This window comes from Lutra lutra, chromosome 16 (genome assembly GCF_902655055.1).
Source record: "Lutra lutra chromosome 16, mLutLut1.2, whole genome shotgun sequence".
Lineage (NCBI taxonomy): Eukaryota > Metazoa > Chordata > Mammalia > Carnivora > Mustelidae > Lutra > Lutra lutra.
The window spans coordinates 27,647,606-27,672,630 of record NC_062293.1 but is presented as its reverse complement, the minus strand read 5'-3'; the positions used below and the strand labels follow the sequence as shown (position 1 = coordinate 27,672,630).

Sequence of the window (25,025 nt, the reverse complement as noted above, 5' to 3'; positions counted from 1 at the left end):
GCCTGATGAAAGTCTGGATCCCCGGACCTAGGATCATCACCTGAGCCCATAGCAGACACTGAACAATTGAGCCAGCCAGGATCCCCTCAAATAAGTAAGTGTTTAAAAAATCACCAGCCAACTCTTATTGCCATATAACTATTGATAATAATTTCTGATGTTTGTTTCTATTTCCTTGGTGTTAGTCATGATCGCTCCCTTTTCATTCATAATTTTACTAATGTGGGTCTCTCTCTTTTCTTTTGCATTAGTTTGGCCGGTGGTTTATCAATCTTATTCTTTTTTTTTTTTTAACTTCTTAGTGATAGCTTTATTGAATTTCCTCAGCATCTCTAGTGATGTCCCTCCTTCCTATTTGATACTGGCTTACATTCTCTGTTTTTTTATCTTTTTTTTTTTCATTTAATTTTTCTTTTCAGTATTCCAGAATTCATTGTTTATGCACCACACCCAGTGCTCCATGCAGTACGTGCCCTCCATAATACCCACCACCAGGATCACCCAATCCCCCACCCCTCTCCACTCCAAAACCCTCAGCTTGTTTCTCAGAGTCCACAATCTCTCATGGTTTGTCTCCCCCTCTGATTCCCCCCCAACTCACTTCTCTTCTCCATCTCCCAATGTCCTCCGTGTTATTCCTTATGCTCCACAGGTAAATGAAACAATATGACTCTCTCTGCTTGACTTATTTCACTTAGCATAATCTCTTCCAGTCCCATCCATGTTGATACAACAGTTGGATATTCATCCTTTCTGATGGAGGCATAATACTCCATTGTATGTATGGACCATATCTTCTTTATCCATTTGTCCATTGAAGGGCACCTTGGTTCTTTCCACAGTTTGGTGACTGTGGTCATTGCTGCTATGAACATTGGGGTACTGATGGCCCTTCTTTTCACTATATCTGTATCTTTGGGGTAAATATCCAGTAGTACAATTGCAGAGTCATAGGGAAGCTCTATTTTTAATTTCTTAAGGAATCTCCACATTGTTTTCCAAGGTGGCTGCACCAACTTGCATTCCCACCAACAGTGTAACAGTGTTCCCCTTTCTCCACATCCTCTCAACACATGTTGTTTACTGTCTTGTTGATTTGGGCCATTCTAACTGGTGTAAGGTGGTATCTCAGTGTGGTTTTGATTTGAATCTCCCTGATGGCTAATGATGATGAACATTTTTTCATGTGTCTGTTAGCCATTTGTATGTCTTCTTTGGAGAAGTGTCTGTTCATGTCTTCAGCCCATTTTTTGACATGATTATGTGTTTTCTGTGTGTTGAGTTTGAGGAGTTCTTTATAGATCTTGGATATCAGCCCTTTGTCTGTAGTGTCATTTGCGAGTATCTTCTTCCATTACATGGGTTGCCTCTTTGTTTCGTTGACTGTTTCCTTTGCTGTGCAGAAGGTTTTGATCTTGATGAAGTCCCAAAAGTTCATTTTCGCTTTTGTTTCCTTTGCCTTTGGAGACATATCTTGAAAGAAGTTGCTGTGGAAGATGTCGAAGAGGTTACTGCCTATGTTCTCCTCCAGAATTTTGATAGATTCTTGCCTCACATTGATGTCTTTTATCCATTTCAAGTTAATCTTTCTGTATGGTATAAGAGAATGGTTGGTCTCATTCTTCTGTACATGGCTGTCCAATTTTCCCAGCACCATTTACTGAAGAGACTGTCTTTTATCCACTGTATATTTTTTCCTGCTTTGTCAAAGATTAGTTGACCATAGAGTTGAGGGTCCATATCTGGGCTCTCTACTGTGTTCCACTGGTCTGTGTGTCTGTTTTTGTGCCAGTACCATGCTGTCTTGATGATCACAGCTTTGTAGTAAAGCTTGAAATCAGGCAACATGATGCCCCCCAGTTTTTTCTTTTTCAACATTTCTTAGCAATTCTGGGTCTCTTCTGGTTCCATATAAATTTTAGGTTTGTTCCAGCTCTTTGAAAAATGCTAGTGGAATTTTGATCAGGATGGCATTGAAAGTATAGATTACTTTAGGCAGTATAGACATATTCTTTCAAAAAACAAGCTTCTAATTTCGTTGATGTGTTCTACTGTATCTCTAGTTTTTAATCTCATTGATCTCTGTTCTAATCTTGATTATTTCCCTTCTTGTGTGTGGGGTTGGCTTAATTTGTTGTTGACTCTCCAGTTCTTTAAGGTATAAAGAGGGCTGGTGTATTTGGGATTTTTCACATTTTTTTTTGAGTGAGGCTTGGATGGCTATGTATTTTCCCCTTAGGACCGCCTTTGCCGTATCCCATAGGTTTTGGACCCTGTGTCTTCATTCTCATTGATTTCCATGAGTGCTTAAGTTCTTCCTTGATTTCCTGGTTGATCCAAACATTCTTAAGCAGGGTGGTCTTTAGCTTCTAAGTGTTTGAATTCCTTCCAAATTTTTCTTGTGACTGAGTTCCAGTTTCAAAGCATCATTGTCTGAGAATATGCAGGGAATAATCTCAGTATTTTGGTATCAGTTGATCCCTGATTTGTGACCAAGTGTGTGGTCTATTCTGGAGAAAGTTCCATGTGCACTTGAGAAGAATGAATATTCTGTTGTTCTAGAATGGAATGTTCTGTATGTATTTATGAGGTCCATCTGGTCCAATGTGTCATTCAATGCTCTTGTTTCTTTATTGATTTTCTGCTTGGATGACCTATTACTGAGAGTGGCTTGTTAAGATCTGCTCCTATTAATGTATTCATATCAATATGACTCCTTATCTTGACTAACAGTTGTCTTATGTATTTGGCTGCTCCCATATTGGGGGCATAAATATTTGCAGTTGTTAGATCTTCTTGGTGAATAGACCCTTTAAGAATAATATAGTGTCCTTCTTTATCTCTGACTATAGTATTTAGTTTAAATTCTGATTTATCTGATATGACAATCACTACAGCTTTCTTTTGAGGCCCACTGGCATGAAAGATGCTTCTCCATCCCTTCACTTCAGTCTGGATGTATCCTTAGGTTCCAGATGGGTCTCTTGTAGAGAGCATATGGATGGATCCTGTCATTTCTTTTTTTTTAAGATTTTATTTATTTATTTGACAGACAGAGATTACAAGTAGGCAGACAGGCAGGCAGAGAGAGAGAGAGGAGGAAGCAGGCTCCCTGCAGAGCAGAGGGCCTGATGCAGGACCCTGAGATCATGACCTGAGCCGAAGGCAGAGGCTTAACCCACTGAGCCACCCAGGCACCCCTGGGTCCTGTCATTTTTATCCAGTCTGCAACCCTGTGCCGTTTCATGGAAGCATTTAGGCCGTTCATGTTGAGAGAATTTTTGAAAGATACATTTTTATTGACAACATGTTGCCTGTGAAATCCTTGTTTCTATAGATTATCTCTGTAAATTTCCGGTCTGTGTCACTCTTGGGTTCTTTCTTCTTTTATAGAACCTCCCTTAATATTTCTTGTAGTGCCAGCTTGATGGTCACATAACTCTTTTAAACCTGCCCGTCATGGAAGCTCTTTATCTCACCATCCATTTTGAATGTCAACCTTGCTAGATAAAGTATTCTTGGCTGCATGTTCTCATCTAATGCCCTGAATATGTCTTGCCAGCCCTTTCTGACTTGCCTGGTTTCTGTGGACAGGTCTGATGTTATTCTGATGGACCTTCCTCTGTAAATAAGGAATCTCTTCCCCCTCAGGAGCTATTGTCTAAAATTACAATTCATCAGTCTCACAATCAAGTGTCTTGAGGTCTTTCTAGGTTCTTTTTTTTTGGGGGGGGGGGTGATCTTTCTGTGTCTAGGACACCAACACTGGTTCCATTCCCCAGACTGGGAAAATTTTTGAGAATTTGTTCAACTATATCTTCTAGTCTTCTTTCTCCTCCCCCTCAGGGATCCCAATAATTCTGACGTTGGAACATTTCATGGTGTCATTTATTCCCCTAATTCTGTTTTCATGGTCTGGAAGCTGTTTCTTCCATGCCTCCTCCTGATCCTTTTTCTCTATCAGTTTGTTCTCTAGATCACTAATTCTATCTTCTGCCTCAGTTACCCTAGCTGTTAGAGAATTTAGATTAGATTGGATCTCACTGATTGCATTTTTAACCTCTCCTGTGGCAGCTTTTCACTTCTTCTTAGAGATTCCATGTTGTCACTAATGGTTTTATCCAACCTAGCCATTGCCTGGAAAATTGTTACCCTGAATTCCCTTTCCAACATGCTGTTTATATCCATATCCAATAGTTCTGATGGACAGGGCACAGTCCCTGAATTTCTCCTCTGTTGGGTGTTCCTCCTCCTAGTCATTTTGGTGAGAGGTGGTTGAGGGGATGTGTAGCTGAATATATCAACTGCGATCCAGGCAAGGTGTACCCTGGAATGCTTCTGAGCAATCAGAAGTCACGACTAAAAAGAAAGAAAAGAGAGAGAGAGAGAGAGAGAGAGAAGACCCAGCAGAACGGGCCCCAAAGATAAGATTTTTAAGGCATACAAACAAAAATGGACAAACAAAAAGACCGACAAAAGTAAATGACAAGAAAAAAAAGAAACCAGCCAAAATGAACCCCAAGGATAAGATTTATATAATACCAGAACAAAAACAAATACAGAGACACTGATAGAGGAAAAAGATGGGAGGGTGGTTATAAATCCTCAATGTGGGTGAGAAAGGTTATTTTGAATCTTCCTGGGTGTATCTTGATATCTTTGTTAAAGGACTCAACTTTCCAGGGATAAAGGGAGACTAAAACTGGTTTATACATAGGGGTAGTATTGATTAGGGAAAGAGGATTACCTTGAAGCTTATATCTATATGTATGTTAAAAAAAAAATAGAAAAGCAAAAGAAAAACACAGGTATATATATGAAAAAAGTTCAAGTTGTAAGGTTATTATGGAATTTGTTGTATTGAACCTCTCGTTATAATGGTAAATAGATTAAAAAAATAAAAAAGAATGAGAATAGTGAGAACGAATCAAAAAATAAAAGTTGTGTCTATGAAATATAAAGGTTTCAGGGCAATACCGGGAGCTTAGTATCTTCTTATCCCCTGATATTGGGGTTTTACAGTTTTATGGGGACCCTGTGGTGGTTGTCCTCTAGTTTTTTCAGTTGGCTTTGTGGGGGAGGGGACTGCTGGGTTGTTTTTTAGTCAGTCTTGCTTGGGTTGAGTCCTCCTACTCCCTATCAAGGGGCTGGGCTCTGTGGAAACGGGTTTTTCAGGCTTTTGTTCTCTGGAGGTTTTTGTTCTTTGGCAGGCTTAATGGAAAGCAAACTGCACCCAGACATCCGTCTTGGTCTCAGAGAGAACCCTCACTCTGCTCCCCTCTGGGTGGTCCAGAACACACAGACTCCCCCCCCCCCCCCAAACTCCGCTGAGCCGTGCAACCTCCCACCGTCAGTGCATGTCCCCAGCCACCATATCAGGGGTCGCCCAAAGCGCTTGCTTGTCTCTGCATCCCTGCGCCACTAAAACCATGAGCGATATTGGTACAGAGAGTTCACTTCCAGTGGCTGCCTTTGCTAGGACTGCTGTCTGGGGTCCAGATCTCAGGGTTTCGCAGGTTCCTGCCCACCCAAGAGATCCGAACCAGATATAGTGCTCTGTGTTTTTCAAGCCCAGGTTGGGAGTGTTCAGACTCTCGGCTGGTCCTAGAGACCACTGGCTAGCGCCCACATGGAGCTCTCTCAGGCGACACTGGGGAGTGCGGTTCAGATTCCAGTTGTGCAGTGCGTGCAGAGCACAAAAGGCTGTGGTTCTAGAGAGTGCCAGCCGGGGCATACATGGAACTCCCTCATGCACACCTGCAGAAGAGCACCTAGCCCAGCACTGGTGCTAGCTGTGGAAAGGGGCGGGGTGTGGGGGGGTGTGGGGGGTGTGGTGGGGTGCCTCAGGGACCATGGCCTGGAGCTTTTCCTGCACTCTCTCTGGCATGGGTGGTCTCCATTGGTGGCTGTCCTGGGTCCGTGGTCTTAGGCCCACACCTGTGGCTGTCCAATTCCACCAGTTGTCCCTTAAGTTCTTTTTGCTCTTTTCGAGTGCTTTTAACCAGACTCCAAGTTAATGCGGGTCCCTAATCACAGGGCACTTTCCTATTGGGGTATTACTTTCCAATGGGTTGCTTTGGGTGGCTCCCTCCCTCTTCTGTTTGTCCTCCAGTATCAGTCCAATTGTTCACACTCCGCTCTACCTCTCCACTGGTGTCTTCTGCCCCCATAGAGATCCAGAAGTGTATAATCCTACATCTCAGGCTGGCTTCATGGGTGTTCAGAGTGTTCTGGTAGATAATTAGCTCGCTTTAGGGGACAGCTGAAACAGGGTCTCCTACTTGTCTGCCATCTTGCCCCTCCCCCACCAACTGTTATGAAGCATCTTTTGTATGCTTGATATAAGTGGCTTATAACATAGAAGTTAAGAGCAGGGGAGTTGGGGAGATACTGGTCTGCATAGCAACCTTCTAGTTGTGAGCTTGGGCAAAAATACTTAACCTCTCTATGCCTTATTTTCCTCTACCATAAATAAAGTTATACTCACTTCACAAAGCTGCTTTGAGAATTGCAAAATATAATTTTACTAAAAGAATTCATATAACACCCAGCATGTAGTATAAATAATGGCTAGGATGATAACCAGTGCTGACTATTTTGATAATAATGATAAATGGTAACATTTGGAATGGGATTGGCTGAAAGCAAAACAGTAATAGTGGGCTAAAGATTTATCAGTTTTTGGTAAGTTTTTTCCACATAACAAAAAAATTTCATATTTAGGCTATTGCTGACATTAATTCAAGTGCTCTGCGAGGTCTTCAGAGCTCTTTCTCCCATTCTCATCTGCTATATTTAGCCCACACTATTCAATATGTGGTCCGTCGGTCAGCAACATTAGCATTACGAGGTACTCGTTAGAAAAATAAACTTACGGGCATCGTGTTAGCTTATGGAATCAGAACCACATCTTCCTAGTTCTTTTTCTTATTCATGTTAGCGTTTGAGAACAACAGCTTTAGCCAATGTTTTTGTCCTCATACTTGTTCCCTCATAGCAAGATGGCTTCTATAGTTTCAAATAGAGGAAGAATGACTCAATTGATTAGGGGTTTTTGCTTTTTTTTTTTTTTTTTTTTTGTGGGAACATATGTAGGACAGCATGTCTGGACTGCAGTAAAGAACAGAGATAAAATGGAAACTACTGGAAGGACAGTTGTTGACTCCTATACAGGGAAAAGAAGTGAAAGTTTGGGAGGAACCTTACATATCAGGCCCAGAATTTGAATGTTAATTATCAGAGGATTGGAACATGACCAGAATGTCATCCGTGCAAACAGTGTCTCCAAGAGCTGCTCAAAACAGGTCAATGTATTTCTTTCCCGTTCATGTTTATACTTGTATGCAGATATATGTTAATTCTAAAGGGATACTAATGTTTGCTTGTTTGTAAACTTTAAATGCCATCATGTTGTTTGTGTTATTCAGTGAACTAGGGTAAAGCAGGTTGCTTTAAAAAAGCCAAATATCTTGGTGGTTTCACAGTCTTAAGGTTTTTCAGGTTTGCAGTGCAATCATGGAAAGATGTTCATGAGTGTAGGTTGGATCTCTTCTGTGAGGTTATTCCAACACCCTACATTAGCTTTCTACTGCTCCATAACAAAACAGCACAAACTTAGCAGCTTTAAACCATACTCTTGTATTAGCTCAGTTCCATAGATCAGAAGTACAGACACAGCATAACTGGGTTCTCTGCTCAGGATTTTCCAATGGAAAATTCAAGATACTGGCCAGGCTGCATTCTTCTCTGGAGGCTCTAGGGCTTTTGCTGTCAAGCTCGTTCAAGTTGATGGCTTAAGTCACATTCATGCTGAGTAATTAAGATCCCAATTTCCTGGCTAACTTTCAGCCAGGATCATGATCAGATCATAAAGGCCACCCTCCTTCCTTTCCTGCCTCCCCCATTTCAAAGCCACGATACCCCTCAGGTCAAGTCCTTCCTAAATTTCAAATCTCCAGGAAGAACACCTGTGATACCCTTTTAAGGTATTACCTGATTAAGTGTGACCAACCAAAGATCATTTCCCTGTCCTAAAGTCAACTAATTTGGGCCTTAATTACTTTCGCAAAATCCCTCATGGCAGCTCCGATATTAGTGTTTGATAAATACACCAGGGAGTAGAGTAAATCTTGGAAGCCATCTTAAAAATCATGCCTCAGAATTCCTAAACAACCAGCTTTTCAATGTGTAGCTTCCAAAGTTGTCCTGGGCATCAACATCCCTCCACCTGAAGGGGACAAAAGTATAAAGAATTCATAAGACTTTTTTGTATGCTGAGGCTGGAAGTAGCATATATATTTCTATTGCAAAGAAATTAGCCATCTGTTTCATCCTAAGAAGGATATGTAAATTTTTTTTTTTTTTAAAGATTTCATTTATTTATTTGACAGACAGAGATCACAAGTAGGCAGAGAGGCAGGCAGAGAGAGAGAAAGGAGGAAGCAGGCTCCTTGCTGAGCAGAGAGCCCGATGTGGGGCTCGATCCCAGGACTCTGGAATCACGACCTGAGCCGAAGGCAGAGGCTTTAACCCACTGAGCCACCCAGGCACCCCAGGATATGTAAATTTTTAAAGAAGATTTTATTTATTTATCTGAGAGAGAGCATGAGCAGCGGGAGAGGGCCCTAGGGCTCAATCCCAGGACTCTGGGATCGCGACCTGGGCCAAAGGCAGACACTTCACTGACTGAGCCACCCAGGTGCCATAGAAGGAAATGTGAATTTGGGTGGATGGCAGGCCATCTCCGTATTCTTCATGAATTTGAAGTTCCCTCTCTCTCTCTCTTCTGCTGTGTCTGGGTTTACCTCTCCAGGTCTGGTGATTGTGTGTTTAGGTCCACCAATCCATGAAACTCACTGTGCAGAAATTAAGTAAGAAGCAACTTATGTGAGGGTCTGTTTAGAAGCTCTGTGTTCTCGGCCTTTCCTGGCAGAGAGCTTCATATAAGCTCAGCTGCAGGCAGCGTTGGCAGTGAACTTCTAGTCTCGCCCGCTTCTCGTACTTGGCCTGGTTCAGTCCTTCAACTTTGTGGAGATTCATTTTTTAAAAATTTGTTCACTGGGAGTCAAACTCACAGCCTCAGCTTCCTTTCTCTGCTTTTACACTTTGATGTCAACAAATCTACAGTTTCACTTCTGATCACAGCTTTATTTCCATGTGCTCTTCAGTCAATGGAGACATTTATCTTAATTTTGAGTTCTCCTTTTACATTTTAACTTGCATTGGTTTATGAGGAAGAGCTACAAATTCAAAATTAAACTCACAAATGGCATCTTCATCAGAAATACATGTAAATTCCTTATGGGTTTGTTTCTATTGCCTATTTTTTTTTTTCTATTCTTTGGTTCATATTTCCCTGTATCATTGTATTAGTTTCCTGAGTGTGCTGTAACAAAAGGTAGCAAACTAGATGGCTTAAAACAACGAAATTTATTCTGTCATGGTTCTGGAGACTAGAAGTCCAAAATTATAGTATTGGCAAGGCCATGTTCTCTCTGCAGAGAATGTGTTCCATGTGTTTGTTTTCTTTAGCTTCTGGAGTTGCCAATAAAACTTGGCATTTCTTGGCTTACAGATGCATTAGATTTCTGCTTCAACTGTCATGTGGCATTCTCTGTGTTATGTGTCTCTTTCTATAATGACACAAGTAATACTGGATTAGGGACCACCAAACGGAGTATAACCCAACCTTAATTAATTATACCTGCAAAGACTCTATTTCCAAATCAGGTCACATTCATAGGCACCAGGGGTAAGGATTTCAACATATTTTTGGTGGGACACAGTTTTACCTCCAACACTCTTCATGTGACTTTTTAACTGAATGCCAGAAATTTTATTTGAAAAACTATAAAAATAATTTGAGACCTACGATATATTACCTTCCTCCAGAGAAGATTACATTTGATTCCCATAAGTGGCCAAAGGCATAATAAGCAATCAAGGATCAGCTTAATCTAATTTCAGTGTTTTAGATAATTCAAAACTGGCCTTTAGTTACTATGAGAACTAATCTACTTTATCTGTTCACACTTACTACAAATTGTAGCCATTTATAGTGTAAGCCTAAATATGAGAGGTTTATTACACCTTCCTGCCAAGTTTGGTGGGTCCAGAACTCTGCTTTTTGTACTCATAGCCTGAGAGGTGATCTAAAATAGTGTTCAACTTCTTATATTCTTTTTAAAGTCAGTAATTGTCCACTAGGGGAAAGTGTCCCTAAGTTTAAGTCTCACCTCTTTGGGTTTCTCTCTAGGAGCCTAACGTCTCACTACCTTTTTGATTTTCTCATGTCTCCAAGGCATATTTTTAAAATATATTTTGTCTCATTTATCAGTATTTTTTAGATGGCAAGATCATTGACACAAATTACTTCGTCTGTTAATATTCTGGATATAATTCTAATGTTTAAATATTCACTATCAAATATATGTTATCTCATAATAATGATCTGGTGTGTTTTACATGTTAACATTTTGTCACATTTCAAGGAGAAAAAAGTATTACAGGAGCAAAATGTTGCCATAATTAACAAGGATAGTAAAAGTTCTTAATTTTATGAATGAAAAATTATTAAAAACTTTAAGATAGTTCAAAAACAGAAATAATTTGACATTTAACACAAAAAATGAGAGAATTAGATATTAGGGAAAACTATTATTTTGAGCTAACAGATGTCTTTAAGATACAATTAACATTATAAGAAAAAGTAATAGAAATTAGAATATATCCTAACTTAATACATAATTTTTGATTTATTAGCCTTCAAAAATTAAATTATACATGTATATATATTTTAAATTATTTAACTGAATTAAGGCCAGGAGTCATGAAAAATCCCTTTTTGGGAATTCTTAACATCTGGCAAGTATGAATTAATAGCAGAATGTCAAGTTTGCTACCTTCAAGTTTCAAAGGGAGGAATAGTTCCATATTGTATGTGCAACTAGATCCTTTATAAATTATCTTTGATCCATATATCTTAAAGACTATAAAGAATATGAAATAAAGAAGAGTGTTAGAGCAAATTATCTTTCCTAAAAATTCATGTTCCTAAAGCATCCAAGCTGAAAAGTGAACATCTATTTAGAATCACAAATGTGCAGTATAATGATTACAATCTAGCAGGTGTCAGCTGAGAAATTGTCCTTACACTATAACACCAAACCAACATAATTTGACCACTAAAATGTTAATACTAAAAGTTCAAAGACAGTTAAATTTGTGGTAATACTTAAGATTTGTTCCTATATCCTATAAGTTCATTCTATGATGGAAACAGTGAGTTTCAGCTGACTATTGTTTTTAACATTTAGCCATCTGGCATTTGGCTAAAAAGCACATTCAGTTGCATGTCAGAATATATATTCATATGGTAAACCAATTTCACTTACATCTCCTATTTATATAGTATATGTTGATGTTAAGCACTAACTTTAAATTTTGGTCCATTGCTGTTAAAATATTGATTCAGGAACATAAAGACCTAGAGGACCAGGAATCTAATAATCTGGGCCTTAAACTGAGTATACTAACTACTATGAACTGAATGTGTACCCTTAAACTTTATATGTTGAAATCTTAGCTCCCAGTGTCATAGTATTAGCATGTAGGGCTTTGGGGAAGTGATTTGGTCACGAGGGTGGAGTTCTCAGGAATGTGACTAGTGGCCTTAAAAAGAAAACCCAGAGAGGGGCGCCTGAGTGGCTCAGTGGGTTAATAAGCCTCTGCCTTCGGCTCAGGTTATGATCTCAGGGTCCTGGGATCGAGTCCCGCATCGGGCTCTCTGCTTGGCAGGGAGCCTGCTTTCTCCTCTCTCTCTCTCTGTCTGCCTCTCTGCCTACTTGTGATCTCTCTCTGTCAAATAAATAAATAAAATAAAATAAAAATAAAAAAAGAAAACCCAGAGAGCTTTCTCATTCTTTCTGTGTTGTAATGACAGTGAGAAGATAGCCATTTATGAACCTGGAAATGGGTTTTCACCAGACACAAAATCTGCCAGTGCCCTTATCTTGGACTTACCAGCTTCTAGAACTGTGAGAAATAAGTTTCTTGATAAGCCACCTAGTCTCTGGTATTTTTCATAGGAGCCTAAATAGACTAAGACACTAACAAATGATAATCAGAGTCATCTATTCTTTAATATTGAAAAGTGAGGTGTGTGTGTGTGACACATGCATGCCTTAGGGTGTTTGGTACAGTCTGAACACTTAGGGCCAGATATTTCATCTCCGTGCCCATTTGTAGCTGGAACGTGAACATATCCTATAGGCCAGGTAATTAGAGGCTCTGGACAGGATTACAAACCCTGAGAAAGTGACACAAATATTCAGGGGCGCTTGAGGAAGTATTACTGGTAGCAGCATTTGCATTAAGAATGCAGCTATTGGGGCGCCTGGGTGGCTCAGTGGGTTAAGCCTCTGCCTTCGGCTCGGGTCATGATCCCAGGGTCCTGGGATCGAGCCCCACATCGGGCTCTCTGCTCAGCAGGGAACCTGCTTTCCCCTCTCTCTCTGCCTGCCTCTCTGCCTACTTGTGGCCTCTGTCAAATAAATAAATAAAATCTTTAAAAAAAAAAAAAGAATGCAGCTATTGAGGGGTTGTGAATATGGTAGACAGTGGCAGCCTAATTTTCAGTCTCTCCGAAGATCAACATAGAAGCAGAAGGGGCAACTGGATAACAAAACTAAAATCCTACAGGGAATCTATTAAAAAAAAAAAAATAGGTGGGCACCTGGGTGGCTCAGTAATTTAAGCATCTGCCTTCGGCTTTGGTCATGATCCCAGAGTCCTACATCAGGCTCTCTGCTCAGTGGGAGTCTGCTTCTCCCTCTATCCCCCACCTCTGCTCTCTCAAGCTATATCTCAAATTAAAAAAAAAAAAAAAAAGTGATGAGACACACCCTAAACTCCAAACTACAACGGGTAAAGACAAACTAGCAATAACCATTTGATCTGCACAGTGATCATCTCTGCAGATGAGAAAGCAGAGGGAAGTAACAAGGCATCTAATGGACCTAAGAACAGTAGAATCTCAAAATGAGTAACAAGTATTCACTAGAAAGCACAGAGGTCCAATTTAAGAGCAGCAGCTGGAAGGGTTTTGTCCAGTCTAATAGCAGATTAATACAAAGATTATACAGCAAATACTAAAGGAACCAGAATAGTCTACATTCTCTGAACATTAAGAACTAACCCATTAGGACTCCCTTTCAGGTAAGAGCCTTGCACTTTGAAGAAACTGCTGAAGCTGAATCAAAATTGAGCAGAAACGTAACAAAGAGAGGTCCAGATAAAAGTTGGGGAGGAGAACAAAGCCACTATCTTAGAAAGCAAGCCATCATGTCTTTGAATACTCCAGGAAAACAGAGAAATTTCTGTGAAGTTATAATAGCTACCCAGAACCACATCTTCTAAAAGTTCAGGAAAACTAATTTCATACCAAAGGAACAACAGAGAAGTACCAAAATCAAATTTTACTTTAAAATGGTCATAAAAGAAAAGAGAATAACAAACCAAATACCATTTTTACAGATAATGAAAACACCTCAGAAAGTCTTGGTCAAATATATCAAGACAGTAAATATCTCTATTGAAAAAGTACTAACAGATATTTAGATATAGATACAAGACATTAGAAACAACATAAATCAGAATTAGAAAAGCTCATAAAGCAGATAACAGAACTCAAGAAGTATTTCCAAAATTTTAAAAATTACTCTAGACATTAAGATATGATAGCCAACCTCTATTGACTCTTGTCTCCTAATATTTAAACCTTTTTATATTTTTTTGTATTGACACAGGACTGATCAGTGGAGTATCATGTGAGTGATGGTATGTGACCTTTGAAGCTAGGTCACAGGAAGGTTCCATTTGCCTTCTTGGATCTCTTGATCTGGGAGAAGCCATCTTCCATACAGTGAGTTCATTCAGCGCTATGAAAAGACCAACAAGGAGAGGAGATGAGACCTCCTACCAATAGCCAGTACCAACTCTCCAGCTGTAAGTGTTACTTACCTTGAAAGTAAATCTTTTAGCCTTCAGTCATGTCTTCAGATGACTAGAACACTAGAACATAGATGACTAGAACTAGAACAGAAGCAGCAGAGAACAAATTCAAAGACTAAATTATAAAGAACGTAAACAAAATGAAAGAAAATTTTTGAAAAATAAAGAAATAGATAAAAATATTTCAAAAAGTATCATATATAGGAGATATGTGCACACACAAAAATACAACTTACAGATGATAGGAGACTCTGAAAAAGTAAACCAAAATAAGAGAATAGATACAAAAATTATAATTTTAAAAATGTATTACATTGGGGCACCTGGGTGGCTCAGTGGGTTAAAGCCTCTGCTTTCAGCTCAGGTCATGATCCCAGGGTCCTGGGATCGAGCCCCGCATCGGGCTCTCTGCTCGGCAGGGAGCCTGCTTCCCCCTCTCTCTGTCTGCCTCTCTGCCTACTTGTGATCTCTCTCTCTCTCTGTCAAATAAATAAATAAAATCTTTAAAAAAAATGTATTACATTAAAAAAGATTTGACTGCATACCCAATTTGTACCATATACCGGAGGATAGCTGAATGACCAATACCAAATTATAAAATAGTTAAACTATTAGACATTAAAAGAAATAAAACCCCCCAAGTATCCAAGCAAGACATGGCTTACAAAGGAAATAAAATTACGTAGTAATGTTCTATACCTGAAGGAAATGTAATAACATTTTATTTAAAATAAGAGATATTACCTGGTGGTGGGTATTAAGGAGGGCACATATTACATGGAGCACTGGGTGTTGTACATAAACAATGAATCCTGGAACACTGCATCAAAAACTAATAATATATTTTATGGTGAGGAACATAACACAATAAAAAAATTTTTTTTAATAAATTATTAAGTAGAGAAAATAAGAGCCAAAGATTTTATATCCAGCTAAGCTGACTTTCAAGTGTAAAGGTGTAAACTGTAGTCATCATGCAAGTACTTGGAGATTTCCTCCCATGAGCCATTCCTTAGGAACTCACTAGAATACATGCTTCAATCAACCAAAAAGAAAAAAGAAAGACTTAGTTGAATACGAATTGTAATCATTAAACATGGTTACCTTCAAGCTAAGATTAAATAAAGGACAAAAATATAGTAAGCAAGAGCTATAGGCTGTTAAACAGATACAATATAATTATTTTTTAAAAATATAAATCGGTGAATAGAACATATGCAAAAATATTCAAATATTTTCAGTATTTAAAATAGCAATAGTATTGTTACTGTGAACTGTGTACATGTAATTTGGGTAAGTAAATGATAGTTATGTGATAATTCTAGTGTCACTGTCCCTTGTGTCCCTTGAGCAACAGGAGTTTTCATTGTGGAAGAAAAGAGAGAAGGATGTGGTACAGAGGGGATTAATTTAAATAACAACAGCATGTTGCACTATACTGAAAGTATGCAAGCAGCAAAATCCAGACACTGAGAAACCCCACAGGTCAAATGGACCCACTTCTTCAACAGAGAAATCTTAAGGAAAACAGAGATGAAGAGGGATCCTGTAAGTAGAAACTCACACATAATTTTTTTTCAACTAACTTTTTTTAAATTTAAATTCAATTAGCCAACATACAGTACAGCATTAGTTTTTGGTGTAGTGTTCAATGATTCATTAGTTGTGTATAACACCCAGTGCTCACCACATTATGTACGTATTTTAAAATGAGAAAAACCAAACTATATTATCTAGAAATGCACATTTAGGTGAAATTCTAATGAAATTCATAGAAATGATTAATATAAAGTGAAATAGTGACAACATTTGGAAGGGTGAGTGGATTGAGACATAGAGGGAAGGAGGAACACTGGTGGGATTTCTAGGAATGGTGGTGAGGTATTCACCTTATCATAACTCCTTATGCTATATTTTTGTTTTGTGTCACTGTTCCTGTGTTTTAATTTAAAATTAAACAGGTTTTAAAAGATTCTGAAAGGAGTAAATAAGAATTCTGTGGCCACAGCACTGAGTATTCCCAAGTTAGAATGCCCAATGTACTATTACCTTAGAATCTTCTTAATTGCTTTCTTTTGCCAAGTCTAGTCTTTCAGATTTTCTGTAGATTCTTTGAACTATCTGATCTTGTTCCAATTAAACATGTATTGAAAGAGTTAGACAATTCAACCTTTAAAGTTTCTCACACTTTGGATTTTGTTTATTGTATACTTAAACACAACATGTTTTTCTGTTCTCCGTGTGTATGATACATATATGTGTGTATATGTAAGCATAAGTATATATGCATAAATACATACATTCAATAGAAATTACTTCCTGTTAAATTTTGATTGATAAAATTGAGAAAGCATGGGCAAGTCACTTAATCTTCATCCCTTTTATTTTCCTCATTTATTTAATGGACTAATAATACTTACCTCATAGGATTTTTGTCAGGATAAAATTAGTCATTAATTATATAGTAAAATCTACAATACTCAGTTCTCAGTAAGTAACTGTTAACAGCCTTGCCTTTCATTCCTGCCTTGTAAAGGGAAGAGTAAAAGACGATGTACTAACAAGTCTAGGTGATTGGGAGATTGACAGAATGGATGATTACACCAGAGTACCTATGAAGAGAAGTCAGGTTGTGGACAAAATGAATCACGTCTTGCTTATATGAAATCTACATCTTGACAACTATTCAACGTTGATCATCTTAAGAAAATTCCAACCTCGAATAGAGTGAGATTGTAGTTCTTCTGAGGTGTCTTCTTTATGCTTTTATCAAGATTTCGAACAACTCCAATGCAAATGCTTAGATTCAGCCCTGTCTCTCTTGTCAGCACAACAAGGGGAATTAATTAAAGTGTTTCTGTGGGCTCGTTAACCCACCAATTAACCATTAAAGTTTGATTTGGGTATTTACTACTCCATAATTAGTCAAACATAACAAGCAAGAAGTGGACTGGATAATAGAGAAATTCAGCTAGTCAGTAGGCTTTGCCAACTGGACCTGTATCAGTGACAGTAGAAAGGACCTGTGATAGCTAGCCAGTCAGGACTTCTGCCTCTGCCACTCCTGTCACCATATATGGCTCAATCACTGCATATATATTCTATCCCACCACTTTTCAGGTGTGGCCATCTTCCTATCTTTTTAAAATATTTTTGGGGCTCCTGGGTCTCAATTAAATATCTGACTCTTGATTTCAGCTCGGGTCCTGAGATTGAAACTTCTGTTGGGCTCCTTGCTCAGCAGGGAGTATGCTTGAGATGCTGCCCCTCTCCTTCTACACTCCCCCTCACTTGCATTCTCTCTCAAATCTTGAAAAATATTTTTAATATTGTCACTGTTGTTTCCCATTGTCCTCTAAAAGACAGGGATTACACATACATTAACTATCCATTATTAATGAATTGAACCCACTTGTGGCAACATCATATTTGGAAACATCCTTTATTACAAACTACTACCCAACCTTTACTGCTGAAAATCATGTAATGCCTAGCATTCTAACAAAGATCATGAATAAGATGGTATTTAAGAACTAGTGATTTTCTCACCTATTCTTTATTATCAATCACCTATCTGGGACATGACAGAGCCTATTTCCATGTCTGGATCCCTCTGAATTTCCCCATATTTTATTTTCACTCAGTACATTTTTGAAATATGTGATTATTTCTCCTATTACCTTAATATCAAAGTATTAGCTGTTTACCTTATCTCCGTCTCAGCTTCCCTCTTTCTTTCATCTAGTCAACAATACATAATGTTCAAAAGATGTTTAAATGCATATCTCTCCTTGTGCTAACATATTCTCCCATTTTAATCTCGTATTTGTTCCACATCAGAAATAAAGAAATATGAAGTTCATGATCAAAGACTTAGTTATTGATCATAGGGGAGAGAAGGGATGAAACTTTGTCTAAATATAAGGCTCCAACTCAGAGTTCAGTGTTATTCACTTGACACCAGGACCCATGAATTGTCTGAAGTACACAGCTGGTTTGCAATGTGTCTTTTATTGTTGAGAAAAGGATCTGGACAGATATAGTTTTTTTTTTTTAAATTTTTTTTTAAATTTTTTTATTTTTTCAGCATAACAATATTCATTATTTTTGCACCACACCCAGTGCTCCATGCAATCCGTGCCCTCTACAATACCCATCACCTGGTGCCCCCAACCTCCCACCCCCCACCCCTTCAAAATTCTCAGATCGTTTTTCAGAGTCCATAGTCTCTCATGGTTCACCTCCCCTTCCAATTTCCCTCAACTCCCTTCTCCTCTCCATCTCCCCTTGTCCTCCATGCTATTTGTTATGCAACACAAATAAGTGAAACCATATGATAATTGACTCTCTCTGCTTGACTTATTTCACTCAGCATAATCTCTTCCAGTCCTGGACAGATATAGTTTTAAGATTCTGTTCTCCTCTGGGGATAGAAGGCTTCCCTCTTCTTGAGATAATTGAATATCCTTGGGGACAGTGATCAAACAGAGAAAGGAGTCTTTTATAGTTTAAGTATATTTAACTATAGTTTAAGTATCCTTTCCTTAAGTTTTTATTCATTTATTTTTCATTTAATAAGCATTTATTGAGAATATATTGTATTCCAAGCTGGGTGAAAATAATAGTGAGTAAACCAGGCCCCAAATCTCCTGAGACTTAAAAGAACAATTGAATAAATGCTAATTAATAAATAGATGAGAATACATATTACTATTATGCTTATTTTCCCCTAAAGTTTTAGCATCCATTGAGTATCCTTGCCTGAGTCCATTATTACACTGGGGTATACGAAGTGTTGATTTTTCAGTGATATCGTTCCTTCTACATGTATTAGCCAGGTTTTGGTTATCTATTGCTATATTACAAACCATACCAAAATGGAATGGCTTAAAGCAACTACTTTACTGTCTGTTATGATTTTGTGCATTGACAGGGATCAACTGGTGGGGTTCTTTAGCTTCACATGATATGAAGTATAGTCATGGAGCTGGACTTAACTAGGACTTCCAAGATGGCTGACTGACATGGCTGGAAGTTAAAGTTAGCTGTTGTCTGGGAACTCTGCTGAGGCTATGGATCAGTATCCCAAAATTTAGCATTGCAGGTTTGGATTTTCACTGCATGGTTACTGGGTTCTGAGAGGGAGCATGATCATGCCAGATCCAATCTTCTAAGAATAAGGAAACAGATGCTTTCCTTACCTTCCTAAAGTTTAGACCCAGAATTGTCACTATATCCCCTTCTACCACATGCAGCCAGCCCATATTCAATATCTTACCTCTAAATGAAGAAAGTAAATAATCTCTAATCCATCACAACTGGCATCCTTCTATTTAAAAAAAAAAAAAGTAAAACCTATCTGTCGTTCTTTATCCTCTTTAGGTGGTGGGGGGAGGACATTACTATAAATGTATACATCTATTTCTGTTCATTATTTTATGATCTGTTGCCATCATGATTAATTTGAGACTTTAATTACCCCAAATTAGACCAGCTAAAACCCCTTCACACCAACTTCAGTGAGCACATGTTCTTTTGACATTGACTTCATTAACATGTGAGCCCTTTCTTGCTTTGGCATAAAATGATGGCTTTTATTCTAGGCTCAATCTGTCCTTCTCCTGAAATTAGCAATTTCTCCAAGGAATTCTGATACTAAAATTGAGAAATGATATTTAGAAACCAATAACTAAGAAACAGGTGTGCTCCTTGGTTTTGCAATGTCAGTCCTTCCTACTTATTTATTTATTTCTTTGAGTGAGACAGAGAGCATAAATGGGGTGGGGTGGGGAGGAGCAGAGGGAGAAGACTCTCTGCTGACCAGGAAGCTTGACACAGGGATGGATCCCAGACCCTGAGCTGAAGGCAGACACTTAACTGACTGAGCACCCAGCCTCTGCAGTCTCTACTAATACTTCTAATCCAAATTCAAAACCATTATTTTAAAAGATTTTATTTATTTATTTGACATATAAAGATCACAAGTATGCAGAGAGGCAGGCAGAGAGAGAGAGGAGGAAGCAGCTCCCTGCTGAGCAGAAAGCCCGATGTGGGGCTCAATCCCAGGACCCCGAGATCGTGAGCTGAAGGCAGAGGCTTAACCCAGAGCCACCCAGACGCCCTCAAAACCATTCTTATTTGTATTTCATTTCTCCGATAGTAAGAAATGGGTTCAAAAATATATTCCTACAAATAATAACGTTTTCTCACTTGCTTTGCCCTACTGTGACCTATGATAAATACAAAACAACCTAGCAATTACCAAGCCAAAACCACTAAGAAGAAAACTTGCAAAATGATGTCCAAATTTTTTTAGTAGTTATTTTTATCCTGGGAACATATTCCACTAAGAGAATACAATCAGAACATTATGTTGAATAGGTATTTGAATAAATTATTTTATCTGTATGTTTATATATCTTTTTGCTGGATGGCCTGACATTATGTACTTCCTGATATGATATTTTAGAAAGTAACCAAACTTGCCTCTGTGGAACTTTTTTAGGAAAAAAAAATTTTTTTTAAAGATTTTTATTTATTTACTTGATACACAGAGATCACAAGTAGTCATAGAGGCAGGCAGAGAGAGAGAGGAGGAAGCAGGCTCCCTGCTGAGCAGAGAGCCTGATGTGGGACTCCATCCCAGGACCCTGGGATCATGACCTGAGCCGAAGGCAGAGGCTTTAACCCACTGAACCACCCAGGCATCCTGTCTGTTACATTTTTAGATGGTCTGAGCAAAGGGGAAGTGTTTTTGTAAGTATCACACACACACACCCATGTATTTGCAGACTAGGAATATAAATGATGACTCTCAAACTAAAATATTAAAATATAGAACTCTAATAGCACAAGCTTAAAAAGTTTTCTAAAGGGTAGCCTGGGTGGCTCAGTTGGTTAGGCGTCTACCTTCAGCTCAGGTCAGGATCTTCGGGTCCTGGGATTGAGCCCCACATTGGGCTCCCTGCTCAGCAGAGAGCCTGCTTCTCCTCTTCCTCTGCTACTCCCCCTCCTTGCTCTCTCTCTAATAAATGAATAAAATCTTAAACACACACAAAAAAGTCTTCTACAGCTTTGTATGCTATAAATCAATATTTTACCAAAATGGGTCAGCGCACCTATGGCCCATAGAATCATTCATAGGTTTGTGTTCAATGTAGATACCTGGGTCCTATGCCAGATAATGTCGGGACATAGGCCCTGAAATTTATATTTTGTCAAATGGCCTAAATGTTCTTTATGAATATCAAAATATCCAGAACAGTAGTAGTGAGGACAGACTGGCTATTTAATACATTACAATTGGATTAATTAAACTAAAGTTGTGAATCAAGTAAGGCACTCCCTTGACAATTTTAATGGCTCCCCTTGGAATAAAGAAAAGCACTAGAATCTTCAGCTGAGAAATGTAAGATTCTGTGTGAACAGGCCTCAGCTCTTTCAAATTTTACATAATTTTCTCTACCTGTGCACTACATACAACCTCCCTAGCACTCTACTTTCAGCTAAGCACATGACCTTTCAGTCATATTGACCATTGATTGCTACCGTAGCATATTTGGAAGTTCTTTGTGACTTGGTTCCTATTTTCACCTCCCTATGCAATGCTTTTGTTTAGCACCAACTCCCAGCCTCTACCCCAGTCTGTCTAAATCTCCCCCAAATTTCAGAACTCTTTAAGATTTTACTTATTTATTTATTTGAGAGAGAGCATGAGCAGGGTGAGGGGCAGAGGGAGAAACAGACTCCCCCCCCCTTGAGCAGGGACCCCCCTGCCCAGTGTGGGGCTTGATCATGGGACTCTGGGATCATGACCTGAGCAGAAGACAGAGTCTTAACCAATTGAGCTACCCATGCTTTAACTCTGTTTAAATCTTCAGCTCATTCTGATATTCCCACTCTATATCCCATCAGCACTTCGTACTTCTACTAAAGCATGTATGCCTTGAAAGAGGATCACTTGTGGCATGCACCAGTATGAATACGTATCTGTATGAGTCCCTAGAGGATTAGTCCAGGATTTGTAATCCCCAGCTCATCTAACATGTCATTTTATTTATGGCAAGTGTTTAATACTTGCTTGTTGACTATAATAAAAATGTCTAATGTTTTCCCACCTTTTATGTACCATTATACTAAGCCTTGTAGTTCACTACAAAGATTTAAAGCACTTCTCAAGAGATATCTATCCTTTCACTTTTCATAATAAGTAAATGACTAATTTGTAACCGCAATATTTATTGTGACATAGTCATTACTTCCACTGTAAGCTACCAGGGCCTTGATTTTTCACTAAGAATAAGGTAGGGTACAACTGTAGACATGATTTATGTTTTAAAAGGATCACTCTGGGCTTTTCCGTTGAGTCAGACTGAAGACTGTTTCTTCTAAGAGGAAACAAGGGACTAAGCAAAGACAGAAAAGGAGACTAAGACAAAGGAAGGGCTGAAGCAGGGAAACCATTTAGGGAACTGCTGAAATAACCCAGGATTAAAATGATGGCGTCTTGAATCTGGACTACTGCAGGGCAGAACATTAGAACTGAGTTCTGAGTATCCCCTGAAGGTAGGCTCCATAGGACTTCCTGGTGAATTGGATGTGGTATATGTAACAAACAAAGCAGTCAATTTAAAGATTTTGAACTAGGGGCGCCTAGGTGGGTCCGTTATGCATCTGCCTTCGACTCAGGTCATGATCCAAGAATCCTGGGATGGAGCCCCACATCGGGCTCCCTGCTCAGTGAGGAGTCTGCTTCTTCCACTGTCCCTCCCCACTGCTTGTGCTCTTTTAAAGAGTAAGGATTTTTGAATGAGATAACTAAGTGATGGACTGGCCATCAACTGAAATAGGAAAAAACATTAGGTGGAACAGGTCTGTGTATGAGGGGGGAGATACCCCAGAACTCAGTTTTGACATGTTATATTAGATATATCTAAGGAGATCCTTGAATATATGGGTATAGAGTTCAAGAGAGAGGCCTTGGCTGGAGATAAATTTGGAAGTCAGGGAGGGAGAGTGGGTACAGAGGAAGAACTACAAAAGGAACTAAGAAGGAGCAATCATGAGTGATGCAGGGAAGAAACAGAAGAGTATGGCATCTGGAAGCCAAGTGAGAACAGTACAGTAAGGAAGGAGAAGTGGTCCTCCATGATGACTTCTGCTCATAAGACATGTAAGATGAGGACTGGAACTAGCCAAATGGATTCAGAAAACTGGTAGCTTGGGAAAGCAGTTCTGAACTAGCACTGGAAATAAAAGCCTGATAGAAGAGTGTTTAGGAGGGGCACGTGGGTGGCTCAGTCGGTTAAGTGTCTGCCTTTGCCTCAGGCCATGATCCCAGGGTCCTGGGATTAAGTCCCAAGTGGGGCTTTCTGTTCAGTGGGAAGTTCTGCTTCTCCCTCCACCCCCCAACTTGTGCTCCCCCTCTCTCTCTCACTCAAAAAAATCAAGTCTTAAACCTGCCCACCCCCCCCACAAAAAACCCACAAAAGGTGTCCTATTTTAGGCCACCCTTTAAAAAAAAAAATGTTTAAAGGAAAACAGAACAGGAATTTGAGATATTGGATCCCTTGAAGGATTTTGCTACACAGGGGAACACAGAAATGAGGTGGTAGATGGCAGGGGATGTGAAAATAAAAAGGTTTTACTTTACTTGGGATTTTTTAAACTGGGAGAATTCTATACCAAAAGGAATGCCACTTTCTAGTAGAGAGAAACAACATAGGAGAAATGGAGACTTCTAGAGGTGAGTTCTTGAGAAGAGAGTGAAGAGCTGGGCTCCAATGCACAGGTGGGAGGCTGTGTTAGGTGAGAACAGGTATGGCTCCTCTTGGTTAATGAGCAGTACCACAGATTAAACGTTCCTGTCCTCTCAAAATTCCTCTGCTGAAGTCCTAATCCCTAATGTGATGGTATTTGGAGGTGGGGTCTTTGGGAAGTAATTAGATCAGGAGTGTAGAACAGCCATGATGGGATTAGTGCCTTTATTAGCAGATTAGAAGAGAAGCAAGAGACCTAATCCCTCTATCTTTCTCTCTTTCTCTCTCTCTCTCTCTCTCTCTGCCACGTGAGGATACAGGAAGACTTCCTCTGCAAACTAGGAAGAAAAGTTTTCACCAGCAACAAAATCAGCCAGTACCTTGATCTTGGGCTTCCCAACCTCCAGAAGTAAGTGTCTGTCATTTAAACCTCCCAGTCTGTAGGGTTTTATTACAGCAGCCCCAGAGAAGACAGGCAGGAAGACAGAGCTGTGATGCAACCACTGGAGAAAGGGTGAAAGGAAAGTCACCCAGGGTAGGAGAGCCACAATGAAGTCTGGAAATAGTATCAGACTTAACCAAAGGACCTGAATCAATCTTGAGGTAATTCTGGTCCTAAATTCTGGACTGAATTTAGGAGTTAAAGCTTCAGAGTTCTCTAGCGTCTTCAATCTGGAAAGCTCCACAGCTGTTGCTCTAACAGCTTCCAGAGGGTTTCTGATGCCTTAAATGTAAAAGATGCTCTACCTCCTCTTAGAGCTTTCAAGGACATCTGTTGGTATCTACTCTTTTCCAAGATTCTAGAAACAGAACCTGGAAACCTGTAGGATTAGACACTAGTCTCCAGGTCTTTTTTCTCTAGAACTAATCTGTATAGGTGAGTAGCGGGGAGAACCTTCACCCCTGAAGCACCAGTTGTGATATAAACAGCAAGATGAACAAAACCAGAGCAAACCCTGAAGAAGACACAGCCTGGCTATTAACTAGAGGAGTCAGAACTCAGCAGAACTCAGTGCAACTCAGTTGCACTCTTTAAGATCATATATGGTCTCAGAGCTCATCTCTCTCGCTGATAAAGTATTGGACCAAGATTCAACTACAAATTGGATTTCATATAACAAAGGGGTAAATGATAGCATGGATTCAGAGAGAGCGAAAGAGTAAGCAATTTCTGTTGAGGCATGAGTTGAGATTCAGCCAGAAGATAGGTTCAACAAGTAAGAAGATGTTTCAGGGCTTCTGGGGGTGTCATCTGAA

At 39.2% G+C, this 25,025-nt stretch overlaps 1 pseudogene; it reads left to right on the top strand.

Annotated features, from left to right (window-relative positions):
* The first annotated feature begins 5,629 nt into the window (after positions 1-5,629).
* LOC125086680 (ragulator complex protein LAMTOR1-like) overlaps positions 5,630-25,025 on the top strand; it is a 52,930-nt pseudogene continuing 33,534 nt past the window's right edge.